Below are 25,302 nucleotides of genomic sequence, written 5' to 3'. Positions count from 1 at the left end.
ATCTGCCTGCCCAACTCACACTGAAAGGGTCCTATATTTTCTTTTCTCATTTTTTTGTTATTGAGGTACTTAAAGAATTTTTTAGGGTTGACCTTACTTTCTATTGCAATCCTTTTTTCATTATCCATTTTTGCTAATTTGATTGCCTTTTTGCAATTTTTGTTACATTCCTTATAATTCTGATACGATGTCTCTGTCCCTTCTGACTTAAAGAATCTAAACGCCTTCCTCTTCTTGTCCATTTCCTCCCCTACTTGTTTATTTAGCCACATTGGTTTTGACTTATTTCTTTTATACTTTTTACCCAAGGGTATACACTGATAAGTGTTCTTTTCTAACAATGTTTTACTGTCTCTTTACTCTATGTTAGTTAATTTTATTATTAATAATAATTACTAATTTATTAATATGTTTTATTAATATTCTGCACTTTTTTGAATAATTAGGCTTCAATAGATTTTCACTAATATTATTTGATCTATACTTATACTATTTTCATTCTAGACTTTATGCTTGTTATAAATGCATATCTATTTTCCTTATATATACATATAGATTATTTAAAAATTATTTCATTTTGATATATTATTCCAAACATTTATTCATTACTGTTTCTATGTCCTTGTTCCATATAGGGAACCAAATTCACTAGTTCATATTACTTTGTTTCTTTTCTTATTTTAGAACATTGTTTCTCTTTTTATGTCTGTCTGTGTTTTATGTTGTTTTCAATTGTATCACATCTGCTCTCTATACTTTATACAGTATCCCCCGCTCATACAGGACGCAACTTCCATTCTAGATACGGGATTGGAAGAGGGGTCCACCAATAGTATTACTCCATATGATTCTCGTGCCAAATTTACAATGTGACGTCAGCGTTTGGAGGCGGGGGATTCTTTATAAGACAGGGAGTTTGATTAGACGCAAATCTACTCTTTGAGAAAGGGTGTTTGCCTGAAACGCGTTAGAGTGTGTCTCTGTCCCCGTTACCATGTTACAAATAAACTGTTTTTAACCTCATTAGTATTGGTGCTGGCCCCGTTTCTGCAGCTGTGCACCGCTTCCAACATTTGGATTTCTTCTCTAACAATGTTTTAAAGACTGACCATTTATCTTCTACATTTTTCCCTGCAAAAACATCATCCCATTGTATCACTACTAGATTAGACCTCAGTTTATTAAAATCTGCCTTTCCAAAGTTGAAGGTCTTTGTTGAAACCAAGTAATCTGTTTTTTGATAATTTATTTCAAATGAGACCATGTTATGATCACTGTTACCCAAATGTTCCAGGACTTGAATATTTGTTATTACTTCTACATTGTTTGATATGACCAAATCCAGAACTGACCCTCTCCTGGTTGGTTTCTCAATAATTTGGGTCATATAATTGTCTTTAAGCACCCCCAAAAACCTGTTCCCCTTTGTTGTATCGCTAATCTCATTGCCCCAGTCTATGTCTGGATAATTAAAATTCCCCATTATGCAAACATGACCCAGTTTTGATGCCTTCTCCATTTGCAAAAGTATTTTAGCTTCCTCAATCTCACAGATATTTGGTGATTTATAGCATATTCCCACAAACATTTTCTTTATACTTTTACCTCCACTGCTAATTTCTATCCACAAAGTCTCTACATTTTCATCATTCCCTTCATAGACATCATCCCTTATAATAGGTTTTAGATCCGGTTTAACATATAAACATACTCCACCTCCCCTTCTATTTGTTCGATCCTTCCGAAAAAGAGAATAACCCTCTAAATTAACTGTCCAGTCATGAGTTTCATCCCACCATGTTTCAGTAATACCACCTTGTATCCTTATCTATTCCATTTAGTTCATTATCTGTTTCATTCTCCTCCCCCCTCCATCCTAGTTTAAAATCTCCTCCAACCTTTTTAGCATTCTCCCCCCTAGCACAGAAGATCCCTCTTCATTGAGGTGCAATCCGTCCCTAGAATATAGATGGCACCTCTCAGAAAAGGAGTCCCAGTACTCTAAAAACCCTAAACCCCTCCTTCCTGCACCACTTTCTTAGCCATGCATTAACCTCCCTGATCTCTGACTGTCTCCCTGCGGTAGCGTATGGCACTGGTAGTATTTCAGAAAATACTACCTTGGAGGTCCTTCCCTTAAGCTTTTGGCCTAGATCCCTGTAATCATTTTTTAGGACCCTCCATCTTTCTCTAACTTTGTCATTGGTGCCAACGTGTACCAAGACCTCTGGGTCAAACCCAGCCCCCCCCCAAACAATCTGTCTACCCGATCCGCAATGTGCCGAACCCGAGCACCCGGGAGACAACAAACTGTTCGGTTCATGCGGTCCTGGCAACAGATTGCCTATCTACCTTCCTAATAATGGAATCCCCTACCACCACAATCTTTCTTTGTATCTGAGCATCCTGAGTCCCCACTGTGCTGGAGTAACTATTCCCCTGGCTGCTAGAGGGATTAGTCTCCCCCAGCCTTGCCATTTCTGCCCCAACATTCCCAATATCTTCACTCAACATGGCAAATCTATTGGGATGTGTCAGCTCAGAAACGACCTGCCTCTCCCTATTGCCCCTGCTTCCCCTTCTAACTGTCACCCAGCTACCTACCTGCTCCTCACTAACAGCAATATACTCAGGCAGAGGAATCAGCAATAGGTGTAGTATAGGCAGAGGAAGGTTCTGCGCATGTGTGCAAGTGCCGCGCATTGCGGGTGCGTGCTGCGTGATGGCGTCACCGTGAAAGCGTAGCCTGGAAGCGGGACCAGCGGGGATGGCATTTAGTGCAGAGTGTGGTCTGCGCATGCCCCTAGAAGGAATGCTGGTATTCACCGGCAGGCGAGGTGTGCTGCAGGAGGCAGGAGAAGCGGAACACCCGATCGCGGGTTGGGGTAAGCGAGGAGATCGCCGAGCGCTTCGAGGATCTTGGAGCCTTACAGTGTACATGGGTTTACCTAAATAAACTTCCATTTGTTCTACTATCGTGTTTTTTCTAGTGAATGATCCTGATATAAATTTGAAAAAAGTCCTGGTCTTCTGTGACAGTGGGAAAGCAGGCAGAGCAGAAATGTTCAGTGCTTTTTAGATACTTGAATGGTATTTGGGAAGCATATAAGATGTTCAGGGGGGGTAACTTGATGAAAGAAAGATGAGGGTTCAGGGAGTGGGTGGCAGTTATGAAGCATGTGAGGTTGAATCTAAAGGATATGTCTGGTGCTTGTTCGAATGACACTACATCATCCATCCCCCTTTTCAAACTCTGTCCAGCAACTCGAGGGAGTCGGGCACTATTGGGCAAGTAGGTGTTTAGCACTCAATGAAAGAAGTGCAAGTGTTGGGTGTCTTGTCATTTCGAGTGCATGTTCTGCGAAGGGAAGGGCACAATATGTTCAGATTTTAGGAAGGGAGAGGTAGTAAGGGTTGTGTCGCAGGAAATGGTTTGTGTTTTTAGCAAGAAGCAGGTACTTCAGGAATGATCTATTACCTGGGCAACTTCCTATAGGGAACTTGACTTTGCCGCCAGTGGTGCATCTAGTGATATAATATCCCTTTCAGGGTGTTATGTACCATGGGTAGAGAACATAGTTGTGGATGCCTTGTCTAAGCAATTTTGTTTTGCTTTGGTAGTTGGTCCCGGGAGCAGATTAGTTTTTTTTTTTTTATGTTGGGGGGTACATCAAGTGTGGGAAGGGGGATCGGTAATACCCCTGTACAGCTGTAAGTGCCTCAACTAGTGGCTAATAATACCACAATATAAATTTGGTTGGTTCACTAACTCAGCACTTTATCCGATATTACCTGTCAGGATTTTTACTACATGTTGATTTTAACTGACCTTACTGTGCCGAGTTATATATGTAACTGGATATTTGCTAGTTATGTAAGTCTTATGTCAGCTCAGCAAGCTGTAACATTTGTATCCAAACACATTTATATGTATCATGAGAACTGTGACAATAGCTGTTTACATCCACTACAATAATAGTGTGAAGCTCTGTTAGAGATACTTGTATCAACTTTTTTACTAGTGGGTAATCACTTTAACACTGATATCAATCAGTTTGTTTTTTGTCCACTCTTTAATGATACAATAAGGTATTACCCATGGATAGGGTGGAATAACGTCAAATACCACTGATTTATTCGGATTGACAATTTATGACAGTGTCAATCTAAAAAGTGGAGTGAGCTAGCCTACTAATACTCTAGGTGGCCATTAGTGTCCATATCTTCCCTGACTATAATTGAATACGCTGGTATGGGCATATATATACTGTATTAGATCTGTAACCGGTGGGTAATCATCATTACCCTGACATCTATTAGTTCTAAATTGTCAGATTCTGATTGGCGCATTTAGGTATTATCCTAATATAGGGTGGAATTACGTTGGCAGTACTGATTTACCAACCAGTGTTTACTTAAGGAGTGGAATATTGTACCACACCAATTAGTACACTATATCCAGTTCTAACATTTACCTCAGCCATTAGTTTGGTCCAGTGTGATTTATCAGTCTGTCCTTTTTGTGCACACTTTATTTTAAACTAATATTCATTAAAGATTATTTTTAATCATCTCAATTCACACACAATAGGTTATTGAGTGCTAAACCAGCTGAGTTCTTTTTCTTTTGTGTAATTTTTTGATGTTGGAGGGGGATTGATCTGGCCAAAATTAACTCAAGGGAGTTAATGAGCGCAATCCGGGGGATGTGACCCAGTTAATGGTAACATTCCTGGGGCGCTACAGTATGGTTCAAAATTGTGCCACGCTTGGTTTGAAGGGGAGCTCCGGACAGGCTGAGCTGGTGAGATCATCGGGGGTGTTACAAAAGCCACAAGGAGTGGGAAGGGGAGGATGCTGGGCTTTATCCGGTGGCTAGATTTCACCTATCCGAGATAGCCTTAGACATATATAATATGGGTGTGTCATACAGTTTTGTGAAAACTGCACTGGTGTTGGCGGCAGAGAAGCAAATTTGAGGGATCAAATAGGCTCGGCATTGGAGGGGTGCAGACTGGTCAGTTTTACCCAGGTTTTTAAATTGATGGTATGTGAGGGGTCCAACAGGAAGCACTCTTGGGTCAAGGTCAGGTGCGGCTAGCCTAAGGGTGTACTCCTAAAAGGAACCCAAGGTACTATGAGCAATGAGTGCTCACTTGGTCATGTAGTGGTGGTGAGCTTACAGTAATTAGGTTCCGCTGGCTGGAGCTACTTTATGACCAGGTCCAGGAGTGTTGCTGTTTGTTTAATAAAAGCTGTGGCCATTTGTACCCAATCAAGGTGTCTGTATTTATCTGGGTGGGTGAGAAAACGGAATGGGCAAGAGTTGGGGGTACAAGGGTCATGAAAAATGCATTAGTCAGTGTGACGATAGCTTCCACAGGCTTATTAATATTACACAAAAATAATTGGGTTTGAACTGAACGAGGCTTAAGATATAATAAATTGTATTTATTCCTTAGAATAAAGGTGAACACAACAGATAATACAGTAACAAACAAGAAGTACACTTACTTAGGGGTTGGGGAATGAGAAGTTAGATGTAGCATTTCTCTCAGCAATCAGGAAATCATTCAGGTGATATCAGGTAACCATATCAGCAAACGAAGACAAAGGATATACTGTATGGGTGGACAGCAGTTTATAAACCTTTTGTCCCTCTATCTGTACCATTAAGCACCAGTGATTGGTTTTCAATTACCTCCAGCCAATCTTTAACATGGGAACACATTTCAACACATGCCCCCCTGCTAGCTGGCACAGGCGCAGTAGAACTCTGGGGTCTCATTTCTGTAGCCCCACATATGCAAATGGAATGCCAGCCATTCTACCCATTTGGCTTTATGGCAGGAAAACCTTTGTTGGAAGGTGTTAACTGGAACACTTAAGAACTGCTCTGGTTTGGGCCTCGGATAAACAGTGAGGGTGACAAAACTCTTTGAACAATACTTAAGTCCTAGACATTCGGTCGCCTCTCCGGCCATCTGCTACATTATGGCCAAAGAAATTTCCTCTGGAATTTATCCATACCTTAGAATACAGTATTAAGCATAAAACATAGACGTATTAAAATATCCGGTTCCGTTTGGTCTAGCAGGTCCAAACTTCCCAGTTCGCATTGCCAGAACTGGGACACCATATGGTCCAAAAAGCGACTTGCTACTATCTAAGGAACCGGAGTTACACAAATGTACATTAAATCTTTTAAATACAAAAATCTCCATTGAAAAAGAAATCTCAGCTTTTCACTAAATCCCCATTGAAAACAACGGGCAGCTCCGCCATAGACTTTCAATGGTAAATCACCGCCATTGAAGTCAATGGGGTTTTTCTGCCATTGAAGTCTATGGGAAAAGTCCCGAACTTCAAGGGGGTCCATACTCCGTCGGGTTGGTCCAAGCAGGTCAAGGATGGTTCTGCAGCGATGCCGGAGCAGTGGCTACAGATACCCCAAACTCTGATCCGCTGGACTTTCCGGAACCGGAGATATGGATTCCTAAAATTCAGTATTTCACACTTAGTCATTTTTCTGAGCCGTTTCTGCCGCCGCCGGCAAAGCCTATGGCGCGACCCGCTCTATCTGGTTCGACCCTTATCGGGGGTCCAGGATTCGGGGACCCGGTGGTGGTCGAGTGGGGGGAAGCCTCGGAACTAGGGGCAAATAGAATTTTATTTCAAGGTGCCCTAGAACTGTTTATTCCCACATCAATTAACTTTGAACTTGACTCAAGTGATTGTAACTCTTTTTTAGACATTGTATCTGCTTTGCGGTTTGCGGTCTGGACGGCAGCCAACTTCTTCCTGGAAAGGTTACCTCGAGGCATCTCCATTGAAGCCAATGGGCCCATTGACTTTCAATGGGAAACCGCCGCTCTCCCTCTCGGACGCCACCTGCTGGTCTTTACAGGAAACAGGACTAAAACAGCACAATCTGCCATTGGAATGCATTGAGCCCTAATGGCGGCCAATGGGGACCTGCAAAATGGTGCCTGAAAAGGCGGGAAAACTACACAAAGAGCTATAATCATTAATGAACTATTAACCCTTGTGCTCCCGGATGGATTCTAGTGTGTGTGTGATGCATACACTGATTAACACAGACATTACAATGGAACAGGGGAACAGGGGAAAATACATTTACAGGTCATAACAAGGGTTAAATCACATTTCTGGACCTCAGTCCAGTTAACCCCTTGTCTCCCTGGTGCGGTCAGGGGTGGCCAAATGGGGTGCAACCCCTTTAATACCGGGCCACCCCCTTTCTCCCTCTACACCTCCCCTTCTTAATGCGTGTCCTGTGGCCCACTGGCCCTGACGGGGAGTGGGGCACTGCTGGCACCATTAATGAATTCAGTCTCAGAAGGATAGTCCTGGCGTGAAAGTCCATCAGCATTGCTGTTTTCACTGCCCTTTTTGTGCTGAATGGTAAATTCAAATTCTTGCAAAGCCAAGCTCCATCTCAGCAGTTTGGCATTTTCCCCTGATTCCCTCTGTAGCCCACTCAGGGGATTGTGGTCTGTGATGACCGTGAAAGCCCTCCCATAGCCATAGGGCTGGAGCTTTTTGAGTGCCCACACAATGGCCAAGCACTCCTTTTCAATGGTGGCATATGCCACCTCCCTGGGGAGCAGTTTGCGACTGAGATACACCACAGGGTGCTCTTTGCCGTCGTCCCCCACCTGGCTCAACACAGCCCCCACACCAAAGTCTGAGGCATCAGTCTGAATAAGAAAATGCTTGGTATAATCTGGGGCAGCCAGGATGGGGGCCTAAGCAAGCGCAGCTTTCAGTGCCTGGAAAGCAGTTTCACAGGCAGGAGACCAGGTAATAAGCACAGGCAGTTGCTTCTTAGTCAGATCAGTCAGGGGTTTGGTCACGGCGCTGTACTGTGGGACAAATTTCCTGTAGTACCCTGCGGTGCCCAAAAATGCCATGACCTGTTTCTTGGTTTTTGGAACAGGCCACTGAACTATGGCTTCTACCTTGGCTGGCTCTGGTTTGAGATGCCCTCCACCCACCCTGTGCCCTAAGTACAGGACTTCTGCCATCCCTACCATACACTTAGTGGGTTTTAAGGTAAGCCCAGCCTCCCTGATCCTATCCAGCACCGCAGCTACATGTCCTATGTGGGATTCCCAGGAATTACTAAAGACAGCAATGTCATCTAAGTAAGCCCTGGCATAGCTCTGCATCCCTTCCAGTAACCTATTGACCAAGCGTTGGAAGGTAGCCGGGGCATTCTTCATCCCAAATGGCATCACTAAGAACTCATAGAGGCCACTTGGAGTGATGAATGCTGACTTCTCCCTAGCCTCCAGGGTCAGTGGGATTTGCCAATAGCCTTTGCTCAAATCCATGGTGGTCAGATACTTTGCCCCTGCGAGTTCATCTAGTAACTCATCCATGTGGGGCATGGGGTAAGCATCTGACACCGTCCCAGCGTTGAGCAACTGGTAGTCCACACAAAACCTGGTGGTTTTGTCCTTCTTAGGCACTAGGACTACTGGACTTGCCCAAGGGCTCTGGGACAGAGTAATTACCCCTAGGGTCAGCATCTCCTCAATCTCTCTCTCCATACTTGTCTTGACCTCTGCTGACACTCTATAAGCGTGCTTATGCAGAGGCTGCAGGTCCCCTGTGTGTACTGGGTGTTTGGTGAGATGTGTGGTCCATGGCATGTCAGTGAAGAGGGCGCTATACTGAGCTAGCATATCCCTGGCTTCTCCCTTCTGCCTAGCACTCAACTGTACCCCTATCTCTACCTGCTCAACAGTGTTTCCTTGCTTTGCCTCTCCTAGAAAATCAGGCAGAGCATTGCTCGCCGGATCCTCCAGCAGTGGGCTACAAATGGCCATTACTGCTCCCATTCTCGGTGCTCTGTATTCCTTTAACATATTAATGTGATATGTCTTGTGCCTCTCAGGCGCTACCTGTACAACATAGTTGCACTCATTCACCTTTCGGATGACGGGGTACGGTCCCGACCAGGCAGCCATTAACTTGTTCTCCCGAGTGGGTTTGAGAACAAGCACCTGCTGTCCTGGGATGAATTCTTTGCTACAGGCCTGCTGGTCATACCATTGCTTCTGCTTGGTCTGAGCAGCCCTGAGGTGGTCCTGGGCCACCCCCATAAGCATCTCTAACCGGTCTCTGAGATCTACTACATACTGGATCACTGAAGCATCAGTAGCAGTAGTCTCCCCCTCCCATCCCTCACGGAAGAGGTCCAGAGGTCCACGTACCCTGCGGCCATATAGTAGCTCGAAGGGGGAGAAGCCTGTAGATTCTTGCGGTACCTCTCGGTATGCAAACAGCAAGTGCTGCAGGTGAATCTCCCAGTCTTTCCCCTCCGCCTCTATAAAGGTCCGAAGCATCTGCTTCAGGGTACCATTAAACCTCTCACATAATCCGTTTGTTTGGGGATGGTAAGGGGTAGTGCGCCGGTGCTGTACACCGCAAGCATCCCAGAGACAATGTAACAGTTCACTCATGAACTGCGACCCCTGATCGGTTAGGATCTCACTAGGGAAACCTACCCTAGCAAAAATGTTCAGCAAAGCTGCTGCTGCCACTGTCTAGGCACTTATGGTGCCCAGCGCTACCGCCTCAGGGTACCGGGTGGCAAAATCCACCACCGTGAGGATGTAGCGCTTCCCTGACCTGCTAGGAATCATGAGGGGTCCTATCAGGTCCATCGCTACCTTCTGGAAGGGTTCCCCTAGTATCGGTAGAGGTTTCAGGGGTGCCTTCACACGGTCGCCCGCCTTACCCACTCGCTGGCAGGCATCACAAGAGCGGCAGAAATTGCTCGCATCTCGGGATGCCCCCGGCCAGTAGTAACGCTGTAATAACCGGGCTCGCGTCCTGGTGACCCCCTGATGTCCCGCTAACGGAATAGAGTGAGCTACCCGTAACAATTGCTGTCGGTACCCCTGGGGTACTACTAGCTGTCGCTTACCGGTCAATCCCTTCTCTATCCCCGGGTTCCCTTCTTCTCTGTATAGGAGTCCCTTATGCCATAGGCAGCGCTCAGTGCCCTCCCCTACCTGAGATTCGGACGCCCGAAGTCTCACGCCGGCCAGGGTAGGGTCTGTCTTCACTGCCTCCCTAAACTGGGCTCCTAAATCTGGCCACCCCCCAGTCATGTCATTGTCAGGGGAAGGGGACAGGGTAAGGGGGAACATTACGTCAGCCTGTGGTTGCAACTGATCCTGGCTTACCTCCCCGGGCTCCTCTGCGCCCTCTGCTAACGTTGGTCCCAAAGGCTGGGGGACTGGGGTGGCCACCGCCGGCATTGCTGCGGTCTGGCTCCGGGTAACCGCCGCCATTGCAGCGGGCTGGGGCACACGGTCGTAGGTGCAGGTCATCGGTCCCAGGTCATTGCCCAAAAGAATTTCAGCATCCAAACCTGGTAAAACCCCCACCTCCCGCACACCCTTGCCCACCCCCCAATCCAAAAAAATGCAGGCCACCTGCAGGAAACGTGGCTCTCCGTCAGCCACAGTGATCTGCATCCCAGGGCCTGGGAGCAATTCCTCTGGCCGGACCATATCAGGTCGGACCAGGGTCACTGCAGCTCCTGAATCAAGCAAGCCGACTGCTGGCCGGTCACCGACTGTGACCGGGGTGAGATGCTTGCTCCTGCGTCCATCTGCTGCAAGTCTGCGCTGCGCTGACCTCCGCTCCTGGCTGTAGGCACCGATGAAACCGGGGTAGGGGTGACATGGGACGTCTCGCTGGGAGTTGTTTCCATGACCGGTCCTGGTTCTTTGGTGGAAGCCACCCGCACGCGGGCTACCGGCTTTGCAGCTGGGGTGCGTTGCCCTCGATAGGGTCCATTGGAACGCAGGGGTTACGGGCAATCAGGTCTGAGGTGACCAGTGCTGTTGCAATTGTAGCACCGGCGCTCAGGACCGGAGCTCTCATGCCTTCTGTGACCCGCTGCCCGCAGGCGGCTTTTGGGTCCACTGGGGGGTACTCACAGCTTTCTTGGCCGGCGCCGGTGGGGTTACTGCTTTGGCTGGTACCTTGGCGGTCATCTGGGACTGGCTGACCACATAGTCATCTGCCATCCTCGCCGCCTCGGTGTAGGTCTTGGGCTTTTTATCATACACAAAAGCCCTCACCGCCGGCGGGCACTGCTGCATGAGCTGCTCCTGAAAGATGAGGTCCAGCAGGCGTTGGTAAGTCCTGGCCTCAGAGCCCTCCACCCAGTGTAACCCGTACAAAGCCATGCGGGTCACATAAGTGACATAGGTCTCCTGAGGGTGCCTCTCCTCCAGCCGGAAATTACCCCGGTAAGCTTCAGGGGTAAAACCGTGCTGAAACAGCAAAAGTTCTTTCAGGTGGTCATAGTCATCAGCAAACTCCTCTGTAAGCGCCATCAAAGTCTGTTTAGCCAAGCCGGAGAGTAGCGGGTCCAGGCGTGCAACCCTATGCTGGGGAAGCACCCCGTACCGCCGGCACTGCGTTTCAAAGTTCCTTAGAAACATGTCAATCTGATCAGTGCCCTCCACATACTTGGTGAGACTGTGCTTGTCCAGTTGGAGTCCATCTTTGGGGGGTCGGACCGGGGGGCAATAAGAGGGTCTGTTCACTGCCATAGAGATAAACTGTAGCCGCTCCTCCGGTGTCCCTCGGTCTCCCCACGCTGTTATCAGCGCCAGCATTTCAGGGGTAAACGGGCTGGTAGCCGCAGCTATCAGTGCCCCTCCTGCTGCACTTGTCCTGGGAGGTGCACTTGGTCCCTCCCCGGGATCCTGCCGGCCCGGCACTGGGTTCAGTCCCTGATCTCCGGGCGGCTGTACAAGGGCAAGCTGAGCTACTTCCAGGACCTCTGGATGCTCAGCTTCATATGCGGTGACTGCAACAACCATGTCCTCGACCTCCTGGTCCACATATTCCAGTCCATAGGCACGGCACTTGTCTTTTAGCTGATTTCTAGTTCTCAGGTAATAGAGGTTCTCCGCTTCACTCATGGCTCTGAGTTCTGGGTCGCAGCAGTGAGGTGGTGTGACAACTTGCGTTACTTGTTGCACTACTGTGTGTTCAATATCTTTAGTCCCAGGAACTTGCAATTACCATCAAGTTCCCACTGGATCACAGTACCCTGCAGAATACTGTAATCCAGGTCCAGTTCAGTCCCGCCAGCTGCCACCAGTTTTATTAATACGCCTGTGACGATAGCTTCCACAGGCTTATTAATATTACACAAAAATAATTGGGTTTGAACTGAACGAGGCTTAAGATATAATAAATTGTATTTATTCCTTAGAATAAAGGTGAACACAACAGATAATACAGTAACAAACAAGAAGTACACTTACTTAGGGGTTGGGGAATGAGAAGTTAGATGTAGCATTTCTCTCAGCAATCAGGAAATCATTCAGGTGATATCAGGTAACCATATCAGCAAACGAAGACAAAGGATATACTGTATGGGTGGACAGCAGTTTATAAACCTTTTGTCCCTCTATCTGTACCATTAAGCACCAGTGATTGGTTTTCAATTACCTCCAGCCAATCTTTAACATGGGAACACATTTCAACACATGCCCCCCTGCTAGCTGGCACAGGCGCAGTAGAACTCCAGGGTCTCATTTCTGTAGCCCCACATATGCAAATGGAATGCCAGCCATTCTACCCATTTGGCTTTATGGCAGGAAAACCTTTGTTGGAAGGTGTTAACTGGAACACTTAAGAACTGCTCTGGTTTGGGCCTCGGATAAACAGTGAGGGTGACAAAACTCTTTGAACAATACTTAAGTCCTAGACATTCGGTCGCCTCTCCGGCCATCTGCTACATTATGGCCAAAGAAATTTCCTCTGGAATTTATTCATACCTTAGAATACAGTATTAAGCATAAAACATAGACGTATTAAAATATCCGGTTCCGTTTGGTCTAGCAGGTCCAAACTTCCCAGTTCGCATTGCCAGAACTGGGACACCATATGGTCCAAAAAGCGACTTGTTACTATCTAAGGAACCGGAGTTACACAAATGTACATTAAATCATTTTAATACAAAAATCTCCATTGAAAAAGAAATCTCAGCTTTTCACTAAATCCCCATTGAAAACAACAGGCAGCTCCGCCATAGACTTTCAATGGTAAATCGCCGCCATTGAAGTCAATGGGGTTTTTCTGCCATTGAAGTCTATGGGAAAAGTCCCGAACTTCAAGGGGGTCCATACTCCGTCGGGTTGGTCCAAGCAGGTCAAGGATGGTTCTGCAGCGATGCCAGAGCAGTGGCTACAGATACCCCAAACCCTGATCCGCTGGACCCTCCGGAACCGGAGATATGGATTCCTAAAATTCAGTATTTCACACTTAGTCATTTTTTTGAGCCGTTTCTGCCGCCGCCGGCAAAGCCTATGGCGCGACCCGCTCTATCTGGTTCGACCCTTATCGGGGGTCCAGGATTCAGGGACCCGGTGGTGGTCGAGTGGGGGGAAGCCTCGGAACTAGGGGCAAAAAGAATTTTATTTCTAGGTGCCCTAGAACTGTTTATTCCCACATCAATTAACTTTGAACTTGACTCAAGTGATTGTACACTCTTTTTTAGACATTGTATCCGCTTTGCGGTTTGCGGTTTGGACGGCAGCCAACTTCTTCCTGGAAAGGTTACCTCGAGGCATCTCCATTGAAGCCAATGGGCCCATTGACTTTCAATGGGAAACCGCCGCTCTCCCTCTTGGACGCCACCTGCTGGTCTTTACAGGAAACAGGACTAAAACAGCACAATCTGCCATTGGAATGCATTGAGCCCTAATGGCGGCCAATGGGGACCTGCAAAATGGTGCCTGAAAAGGCGGGAAAACTACACAAAGAGCTATAATCATTAAAGAACTATTAACCCTTGTGCTCCCGGATGGATTCTAGTGTGTGTGTGATGCAGACACTGATTAACACAGACATTACAATGGAACAGGGGAACAGGGGAAAATACATTTACAGGTCATAACAAGGGTTAAATCACATTTCTGGACCTCAGTCCAGTTAACCCCTTGTCTCCCTGGTGCAGTCAGGGGTGGCCAAATGGGGTGCAACCCCTTTAATACCGGGCCACCCCCTTTCTCCCTCTACAGTCAGGGCTACAAGGATTAACCCTTCCACTTTTGTAACCAGGAAAGGGGCGTTAGACATCCTTCTGCACAAGTGAACCCCATCTATCTGTATATCTATAGTAAATAAAAAGATTACTTGTGAGCACATTCACATGTCTTAGACAGGTCTGCAACCCCACCTTTCACCATTATCACCTAGCAAAAAGTGCTTCCACTGGAGCAAGGGATTCTGGGAATTTACATGCAAATGAGCACACCGTGTCACCTTATATATATATATTTAATTATTAAAAGGTTTTACACATTTTGTTTCTCCTTTTATTCCCTTCCTATCCTCTTTTGTGAGATCTATCTACAAGGGATAGTCTGTTCAAAAAGACATAACGTGATTGCTGTTGCTGATCCATGAGGACATCCACTCCAAAGATCCAGAGGCCAAGAAAAAAGACAAGCTGCAGGAGCTGAGTTCGTGAGTCCCTAAGTGGATTAAAGGCTTTTATTTGCTTTATTAGTGTAAGTGCATATCTTACCATTTTATTATCTGACTATAATTTGATATACTGCCCTATGATATTCCTCTCTTTTTCTCTTTCCCTGCATATGTGCGCCTAGGTCATTCTTTTTTATACATTCAAGGCGGCGATTGTGGAGTCGCAGACCTAAATTGGCTGCAGTCTGTAGGGTTAGTAGATTGTAAGGGTACAATCTTTTTTATATTGACTGAATTGGCTAGGAGTGTGGTTTATATATTTTCTACCACGCTAACATATTGTTAAATATTTGCGCTGTTTGTTTCTTGTTTTATATATATATATATATATATATATATATATATATATATATATATATATATATTAGTTTAGATGTAACTAGTTACCTATCAATTTGTCATTTGTTTCAAATATGAGAAATGAGATTGTATCAATAATTTTAAAGCTCAATTCACAAAACTGAAGAGATAAAATTCACCCACCATATTGTGAGTATATTGGGTGAGTATTAAATAAGAATTTTTACCTGCTATTCTTTTGCTAAGCAGACAAAAAAAACTTTAAGCTTGATATTGATTTATTCTACCACTCTTGAAACTGACTGGATAACATTCTGAATAATCTTTTGAGCAAGCATCCAAACACAATTTTTTAATTAATTGGTGAGTTATTTTAAATGGCCGTGCTCAGATATAACAGAACAAATCAGAACAGAACAAAACTACAGGAACATTCTTCTCTTTCCTTAATCTGCCCCTCCCTACGGTACAACTCTAGTTCAGTCACTGCCAAACCATAAAAGGCTCTTGTTTGGAGTCCAGCTTATGTCTAAAAGTACTGCTGCCAAAGCACTAGGCCAGCAATAAGGAATGTGTTTTTAATATCCATTGTTCACTCCGTTTCTGATCTACAAAGCATAATTTCTAATGCATTGCATATGTGTCATTACGAAACACCGCCTTTAACACACAAGTTTTCTAGGTTCCGGAAAACATCACTTTAACCTTTAATTTACTTGCTTTTGTTTTTACACAATTGTCTTATTTTATAGATTACATTGGGTATCACATAGACAGAACACGTTACTTTTTTCTTGTTTCTTGTTGCTCAGCCTTGGAAGGGTTCTTTTAGATTTACAGCATGTTGTAAATAATTTCTGCTTTCCCCTGCTTCCTTAGCCCACACACGTCCCTTTAAGTTTCTTAAAATGTAGAAATGTTACAAATCAAGCACTTAAAATATGTCTCAAAAGATCTACAAAAGTGTCTTAAAAATATATAAACCTTCAGTGTGTTTTATGGTCTGACTTATGTGATGGGTCATGATTTAATGGTACATAAGTAGAAGGAACTGCAAATGAACCCACGTATTTATTTTCCCCAGATACTACTTATATTTAATAGTGTACTACCCAGTGAATTTCTATTCAAGTAGCGTGACGAATCCTCTACAACATGCACATTACTACATTTGTGGTTCAATATTTTAGTGATAGATTCTAATTATTTGTTTCTAGCACATTTGTTAAATTCCAAATCTCTTTCAAATTCTTTAATGAAACTTCTGATTGAGATTACAGTACTGAATGTGTTTGCCAGTCACACTGGGTAAGTGTAACCCATTCGGTTTTGAAAAACCTGCAGTGCGGGTTCATCCCCTTGAGTGCCTGTGGGACCACAACATAATACTCTGCAGAGTAATGCATCGCAGACCCCTCGGGCACTCAGGAATGACAATCTTTGGAACTGTGTTAAACCACAGTCAAACAAAAACCACAATGGTTTAGAGCACATATATTGGATGCATTGTTTGTGAATATACAGTTTCACTAACTTCATGTAGTTCAGAACAAAAGAGATACTGTCTATCTATTTCACAAGTAAAATAAATTATGCATAGGTAAGAAAGAGCATTAAATATATTATAAACGTGTCTGCACATTAGCATTACATCAAACCCTCAAACTGTACCCAGAGGCGGAATTACAATTTTGCCGCCCTTAGGCCCATACCTTTTTGCCGCCCCTTCATTTTTCGTCTCACCCTCTTCGCAATACATATAATACTGACCTCTCCTCAATGTACTCAATTTAATACCACACATATGGCACTCCCCCTGCCCAGTGCACACACAAACATGGCACCTCCCTCCACGTAGCGTACACACAAAACATGGTACCCCCTTCAGCACACACACACAACATGGCACCCCCATGCAGCGCACATACACAAACATACCCCCCCCACAGCAAATACACAACATGGCACCCACCCTACAGCACACACAGCATGGTACCCCCACAGCAGCACACACACACACACACAAAATGGCACCGCCACCCCCGTAGCACAGACCAAATGGCATCCCTACCCCAGCACACACAAAATAGCCCCCTACCCCATGCTTGTTGTCCTTTTAGGACCTAGGTTCATTATTTTGGTACTTGTACTACGCTGTTTCATTTGACGCCCAGTCCATGCGCAAGAATATACCTTTTCCATATTGCACAAGGGTGTCCGGAAAAAAAAACTTTATTCTTTCCGGCAGCAGGACTGATCTGTCATTTCCTACATACATGCAATTATTTGGGATAACTAGATCGTTTTCAGTGTTCAAATCTGTATTCACTCATGTTTGCTGCTCTGATGTCTGCTCCTACACGAACAACTGCACAGCATGCTCAGAGAGACTTGCAACATTGTTCTCGTGCTGTGCAGTTGCATGTAGTCCCAATTCCGATGTCTCCTCCAATCCAATCTTGGGGGAGGCGGCGAGCTTGAAGACTGTGAGGACTCTGACGTCTGGAAGATGCAGGGAAAATCTGCCGCCTCCAAATTCTGCCGCCTTAGGCCTGGGCCTATTGGGCCTAATGGCAAATCTGACACTGACTGTACCTATTTAGCAGCTACTGTGCCTATTTTTTATGCCCTGTACCTAGGCACAGCAGCTTCACCTCATTTTAATATTTCTACCTGTGTGTGTAAGCTGTGAAAAGCTACACTGCCTGTCTCCCATTGGTTGAAGCTCAGAACATTCAGTTCATTACAGCAGCATGAAGATTGATAACTGATTAAACGGTTAGCATGTGTAACCCCTCTTTACCCAGCTCAAAAAGAGTGCTATATCGATGTGTCTTATTTAAAGTGGTGTTCAGTGTCTCTATTTACCTTCTCAGGGTGCTGGCATCCAGGCTGGCTGAGTGTGTATGTTGAAAGGTGATAGTAAAGGCCGCCAGGAACTTTATTAGTACAGTATAAACAAGAGCTTTATTCCTTTGATCAGGTTCCACATATAAGGACATCTTCTCTTCAGACAATAAAGAGTGGCAAATAATACAGTTGCATTAGGTATTCTTCCCCAGGCAGCTCTCAACACTTTCCTAGGAAGGTTCTGGACTTGGTACCCTTAGCTTTAAGTCTGCATTGTATTTGCTGTCCATGCATTTGGATTTGCCTCCATCCCACCAAGACCCGTGGTAGAGATACTTCAGTCATCAGAAATACATATCCCGTCACTCTGAGTAGTTCCCCCCTTATCCCAAGGCATCAGAAGGGGCTCACATTTAGAACTGGTCAGTATGGGCCAAACCCGAGGTGCTCTGGAACCCTATTTTAAAAGGATTCCCCCCCGGAGTTCCATGCATCATCCTCTTTCAGAACAGACAATTAACCTCGGACCATTGCTATGGGTCATGACTAGAAGGGGCACTGCCCCAAACTATAAAATAATAAAGGTGACAAGACATCCTTAAACATACTGTATAGCTGTACACATAAACCTGAAAAAGAAAAAATGTGAACAAGCGCTAAAGACTAAAACACCAGTGTGACAAGTACAAAATATATATATATAAAGGCTGCCTAGTAATACTGTCAGTACTAACAGAAAAAGTGAAAACAAAGAAAAACCTGGCACCAAAAGTTCATTGGATAATCCTGTACTCCTCAAGGGATCAGCACACTTGCTTGACAGGCCATGTGGGGGAAAAAACACAAACAGACACAGATCATAGTGCAACACTGTAGGGTTAAATCAGGTCTACACTAATACACACACTGCAAATATAACATAGAGACTCCTAGTGACTACAAAAACTATTTATTAAATAAAAAGAACTATGCCATAAAATGGTATGGACAAATGAGAACACCGCTGGTCATCCAGATAGGAAAAATCAGAGCGCTACTTACAAGCAGCAAGGCAAATACAGGCAATGCAACAAAGAGTCCTCCGGGTGCTGCTGATGTCTTTGCAGAGATGTGATTCCTGCTGCACTGCAACTCTCGTGCTGACTCTCCCTCCAGGGGTTAACAGGAACAGTGGCAGTGTCGGAGGCCCGCTCGTGGGGCTCACAGCTCTACTCCACATGAGGCTGCTCTCCTCACTTCCTCCTCCGGTTACACAGGCTGTCTCAGAGAGTGCCCGTGCCCTTAAAGGGACAGTACAAGCGTCCTGTATGCCAAGAACTAACGGCTGCAATGGGGCTCAAATGTGACCAAGTGTCCCAAAAAGTCCAATACCAAGCTCAAAGTGACTGTGTCACCTGCCCTACGCGTTTCGTGGATGTTACTCCACTTCCTCAGGGGCTACAAAGACTGACACTGAATGACATATACATATACCCTAACCAATTAAAAATTAATTGCCCAATTATGCTGTATAGCCTGCATGTCATTAATATCAAATCACTACGTCTCTAACAACATAATACACATACAATACATTAAACAACATTAAAAACATTCAGATAACAACTGGTAACCGTATATCCCAAAATTGAGGCCAGATATAATATCATAATAGGCATTGATATATACCAAAATGCCAAATTGTGGCCAAAGGATAAACAAACCTGCTTAAGCCACTTAATATGCTACTGCTGGTACAGAGTCAAATGGATAAGGTCTCATCCATTAAGTAATGGTTGCACTTAACTTAATGTTTGTCTGAGCCATCTCATCTACCTAAAAAGTAGCCCAGTTCAAAATCAATATTGAGCCCATATGGGGATAAAATCTTAAGTTCATAGATCCAAAAGGCCTCCCTCCTATTGATGTGTTGAATGTTATTGCCACCTCTCCAATTGGGTGTACACAATTCAATAGGTTGACAGATAAGGCCCTTTGGAATTTTGCCATGATGTACCAAAAAGTGGTGGGAAACACTGTGTGATGTTAAACCCTTTTTGATGTTGTAGATATGTTCATATATACGTCTTTGAAACGTACGACCAGTGCGACCCACATATTGCAGGCCACAAAGACACTGCAACATATAAATGACAAACTCCGACTTACATGAAATATGTGACATGATTTTGTAGTTTTTGGCGGTGACATTAGATTTGAATTCTGTGCTACAACAGCTGTACTTACAGGCTATACATTTACTGCATGGTTTAAACCCATTTTTAACCTGATTGATGTTCATTTTTATTTCACCTTGGTTTAAAGGGTAACTAGGTGCCAGTTTGTTCCTAAAGTTACCAGCTTTCTTAAAAAGAATAGATGGCTGTGGTGTTAGTATCTGTGACAAAGTTGCATCCTGCAACAATATAGGCCAATGTTTGGCAAAAATATTCCTTATTTTGGGGGCCATAGCGTTATATTGTGTTATAAAGGAAATATTATTTTTCCCTTGGCTGTCCCCTTTGTCCTTATATTCCAGGAGTTTGTTCCTGTCCATGTCTTGAACTAAAGAGATAGTATTCTCTAGTTCGTCTATGGGATAATTCCGATCTAGAAACTTATTTTTGAGTTCATCCGCCTGCTCTACAAAAGATTCCAACCTGGAGCAGTTGCGCCTAAATCGGATGAATTGTCCTTTCGGAATATTCCTAATCCATTGCGGATTGTGATGGCTGTTGGCCATAACATAATTGTTGGCCTGTAAAGGCTTAAAAAATGTTTGTGTATGAATGTGGTCATCAACAATACTAATATTTAAATCCAAAAAGTTAATGGTAGTTTTATCTGTCAACCTATTGAATTGTGTACACCCAATTGGAGAGGTGGCAATAACATTCAACACATCAATAGGAGGGAGGCCTTTTGGATCTATGAACTTAAGACTTTATCCCCATATGGTATACAAATGGGTAAATCAATGGATTAACCCTCCAGGCGCTCAGAATAAAGCATAGTCCTGCTGGTGAGCAATGATACAATAAATCACATAGACCCCGGCTGTATTCAATCGTATAGCAGTATAGAAAATGTATCCTTCCCTCCAACCGGCTCACCAAGAGCACTATAAGGCTGGAACACGGGAAACTCACGTATAATACTTGATGTCAGGTCTTTCAAATTGCTGTGCTGTATGCTCCCGCTCCTCCTGGATAGGCTGGGGTCTCTCCGTCGCAGGATCTCGTTGCTTCACCGCCAACCCGCTGCCCGCCGATGCGGAGGGTGGTCACCTGACCGGCGGCATGGATGGTGCTTCTGAGTGACGTCACGGCAGACCCGACAGCCAGGAACACCCAGCAGTGACTCGGCGTGCAGGCGCGCAGTGAATCAGCATGGATAATCTCTTAGAAAAAGAGTAAATGCGCCGCACAGCACCAAAAAAGAAAGTGAAGGCTGATATGGGAAAAGTAAAAAAGCTTTATTTGCACAAGGTGCAAGCGAAACCTCTTGACGCGTTTCGGCCTGGGAGGCCTTTGTCAAAAGAGTGATTCGCTTGCATCATCAGACATCCATTTATACATCAGCAAACTGAGGACAGCTGTACATGTTGTTCAATGCAATGAATATCAGGTGTCCAACATAATGAACATTAACAACCTCAGTGTCAGACCTAGTGCCTGCATGATGAACATAGATGTCAGAAAAACATGTTAAAACAAAAGATATATATGTAAAAAAGACCAATCATTATGACTAGGAACATAAACATAAGTCTAAATGTCTCTGTTAAATACATAAATGACAGGTCAATTTCTGGGTTTGTTATTAAACTTAAATTTAGATCTATACTACTTGTGCTTTATTTCAGCTCAAGGTGCATAGAATTTATATCTTATTGACCTGTCATTTATGTATTTAACAGAGACATTTAGACTTATGTTTATGTTCCTAGTCATAATGATTGGTCTTTTTTACATATATATCTTTTGTTTTAACATGTTTTTCTGACATCTATGTTCATCATGCAGGCACTAGGTCTGACACTGAGGTTGTTAATGTTCATTATGTTGGACACCTGATATTCATTGCATTGAACAACATGTACAGCTGTCCTCAGTTTGCTGATGTATAAATGGATGTCTGATGATGCAAGCGAATCACTCTTTTGACAAAGGCCTCCCAGGCCGAAACGCGTCAAGAGGTTTCGCTTGCACCTTGTGCAAATAAAGCTTTTTTACTTTTCCCATATCAGCCTTCACTTTCTTTTTTGGTGCTGTGCGGCGCATTTACTCTTTTTCTAAGAGATTATCCATGTTTATCCCCATATGGGCTCAATATTGATTTTGAACTGGGCTCCTTTTTAGGTAGATGAGATGGCTCAGACAAACATTAAGTTAAGTGCAACCATTACTTAATGGATGAGACCTTATCCATTTGACTCTGTACCAGCAGTAGCATATTAAGTGGCTTAAGCAGGTTTGTTTATCCTTTGGCCACAATTTGGCATTTTGGTATATATCAATGCCTATTATGATATTATATCTGGCCTCAATTTTGGGATATACGGTTACCAGTTGTTATCTGAATGTTTTTAATGTTGTTTAATGTATTGTATGTGTATTATGTTGTTAGAGACGTAGTGATTTGATATTAATGACATGCAGGCTATACAGCATAATTGGGCAATTAATTTTTAATTGGTTAGGGTATATGTATATGTCATTCAGTGTCAGTCTTTGTAGCCCCTGAGGAAGTGGAGTAACATCCACAAAACGCGTAGGGCAGGTGACACAGTCACTTTGAGCTTGGTATTGGACTTTTTGGGACACTTGGTCACATTTGAGCCCCATTGCAGCCGTTAGTTCTTGGCATACAGGACGCTTGTACTGTCCCTTTAAGGGCACGGGCACTCTCTGAGACAGCCTGTGTAACCGGAGGAGGAAGTGAGGAGAGCAGCCTCACGTGGAGTAGAGCTGTGAGCCCCACGAGCGGGCCTTCGACACTGCCACTGTGCCTGTTAACCCCTGGAGGGAGAGTCAGCATGAGAGTCGCAGTGCAGCAGGAATCACATCTCTGCAAAGACATCAGCAGCACCCGGAGGACTCTTTGTTGCATTGCCTGTATTTGCCTTGCTGCTTGTAAGTAGGGCTCTGATTTTTCCCATCTGGATGACCAGCTGTGTTCTCATTTGTCCATACCATTTTATGGCATAGTTCTTTTTATTTAATAAATAGTTTTTATTGTCACTAGGAGTCTCTATGTTATATGTGCAGTGTGTGTATTAGTGTAGACCTGTTTTAACCCTACAGTGTTGCACTATGATCTGTGTCTGTTTGTGTTTTTTCCCCCACATGGCCTGTCAAGCAAGTGTGCTGATCCCCTGAGAAGTACAGGATTATCCAATGAACTTTTCGCCCCAGGTTTTTCTTTGTACACATAAACCTTACTTACTCTATGTACCGTGAGATCCCCCATCTCTGTAATTGCTCTAGAATCTTCCAGCATCACTATATATACCTACTTGTAACATCACTATCACAATGCCCACAGGAGCAGTAGATTGGATTCCTCAAAATCATTCTATAGCAGGTGAAAGGCTAGATACAATCTAGAAGGGGAGTGTGGCAAGATTTCTGCCTAATAACCCTGTACCATGTGATGGGAAAGGGGTATTACACTTTCCAAGCGCATCGTGTTAACCCTTTAAGGCCCTTAACCTTTTAAGTGAAAATAGTAATCCCAAAGGGGGGTTACACGTGCAATAGGGAAATTATCACTATTTCTATTTTATGTATATATTAGTTCAGTATATACAAAGACGTCCAGAAATACAAGTGTTCTGAAAGGACCTTTGCATATAATAAATTGCATGTCTTACGGTGCCTTCATAGGAGTTGGTACTTGATTTTAAGCTCCTGTATCCCACTTTGACAGAGGAACTAAGATGTACCTATGTTGGAGGTGCTGTTACATTTGTGAAGAAAATCTACATAAACAAGTTAAAAGTTGATAATATTTGAAAGTTTGCTACAGTGTAATGAATATCCTGATTTTGTTCTCTTAATTAACCAACCTTCTGTAAAGAGGACAGTCCTACACAACAGGTCAAGAATAAAACCTTTTTAAACAACTGATCAGTCTAATGGCTTAAATATATACTGTATATAAACTAATCAGCTATATATAGTACACTCAAGCACATTAAAAAAAGTAACACATCCTTATTTGCATCCTGTTAATGTATGTATGTATGTATGTATGTATGTATGTATGTATATATATATATGTATATATGTATATCTTTATTTATATAGAACCATTCATTTACATAGCGCTACACAGCAGTAATACACGTGATAATCATATAAATAACAAATAATACAAATAACACATAATGGGAAGAAGTGCTTTCAGACATAAAAGGGACATTTAGGAAAAGGAGTCCCTGCCTCGAAGAGCTTACAATCTAATTAACGAATGTTTCCCTTAGCTCTGGGTCCAAGCATCAGCTACTTTATGTGTTTATCTGTTTTACTAATTAGAAATACTATCAAACAATGGTCAAAACAAAAACAACAATTTACCAAAAGACAGAGAAAGATTGCAAATAAAAACACTTAAAGCTTTTGTTTAATATGAAAAAGTTAAAAAGTTTTACAATTATTTGAATCGAATTACACTTGTTCGATGTTTTGAAGAGGTGTCAATGAACTACATTTAACCTATTAACCAAGCCACTGTCCTTGGTTCACTTTCATCCTAGGAAGTACTGAATCTTTAAGGGAGCTGCCTCAATTGATATTTCCCCCAGAACAAAAAACGCATGTTTTGCAGATAGGCACATGATTTTTTTCTCCTCTCCATGTGGCGGTTATCTATCGCCCACCTACCTCTACTCATCCCCCTTCTATCTTTCTCTCTGACTTTCAATCCTGGCTCTCCATCTTTCATTCCTCCGACTCCCCTGTTCTTCTCCTTGGGAATATCAACTGCCATATTGATGACCCCTCTCTCCCTTGGGCTTTCTACTTTCTCTCTGTAGCTTCTTCTTTTGGCCTTCGCAATGGACTACAGTCAGCACATACATGGATGGACACTACCTGGTCCTGGTTTTCACAAAAAGCATTGTCCTGTCCAGCATGCGAGTGCCCTATAATCTTAAAATAATGAGACCAGGCAGTAGTATATGGAAATGGTGGTAAAGGCCACACCTTTATTAATTTAATATTCATTCATACTATGTAACTATGTAATCTTGAATAATCAAACATAAGCCAACTTTGAGTGACAATGATCTATCTCCAGTTATTAGATCAAAAAGTATTGACGACAGCTAGAAAGTCCAACTGATCTTAAGGATCATAAGGTGCATAACCATTTTTGTAGATCCAGGGCCCAAAAGAAAAAGATCAGGGGCACACACCCCTGTGGTTCCTGTAAGTGTTGCAGGTATAGCACCCCCCTTATAAGATTCTTTGATAGTAGTAATACCAAACATAATAGAACCAAGGATTTTTTTTAACTGCTGTAATTCAGGAGGGATTTATGCATTAAGCTGCCCTATGCCCTTGGTATATGTGGGCATGACATTGAAAGAGCTAAAGATGCATGTCTTGGGGC

The 25,302-nt window shown here is 43.7% G+C and overlaps 1 long non-coding RNA gene across 1 annotated transcript in view; it reads left to right on the top strand.

Moving 5' to 3' along the window:
* Positions 1 to 14,525: 14,525 nt before the first annotated feature.
* The window catches only part of LOC142488758 (uncharacterized), a 32,328-nt gene continuing 21,551 nt past the window's right edge, over positions 14,526 to 25,302 (top strand). Inside the window, exon 1 of the long non-coding RNA XR_012799639.1 lies at positions 14,526 to 14,579. This is a non-coding gene — a long non-coding RNA (uncharacterized LOC142488758). The remainder of the gene's footprint in view (positions 14,580 to 25,302) is intronic.

Source organism: Ascaphus truei, chromosome 2 (assembly GCF_040206685.1).
Source record: "Ascaphus truei isolate aAscTru1 chromosome 2, aAscTru1.hap1, whole genome shotgun sequence".
Taxonomy (NCBI): Eukaryota; Metazoa; Chordata; class Amphibia; order Anura; family Ascaphidae; genus Ascaphus; species Ascaphus truei.
This window is presented reverse-complemented; position numbering and strand designations above follow the sequence as displayed.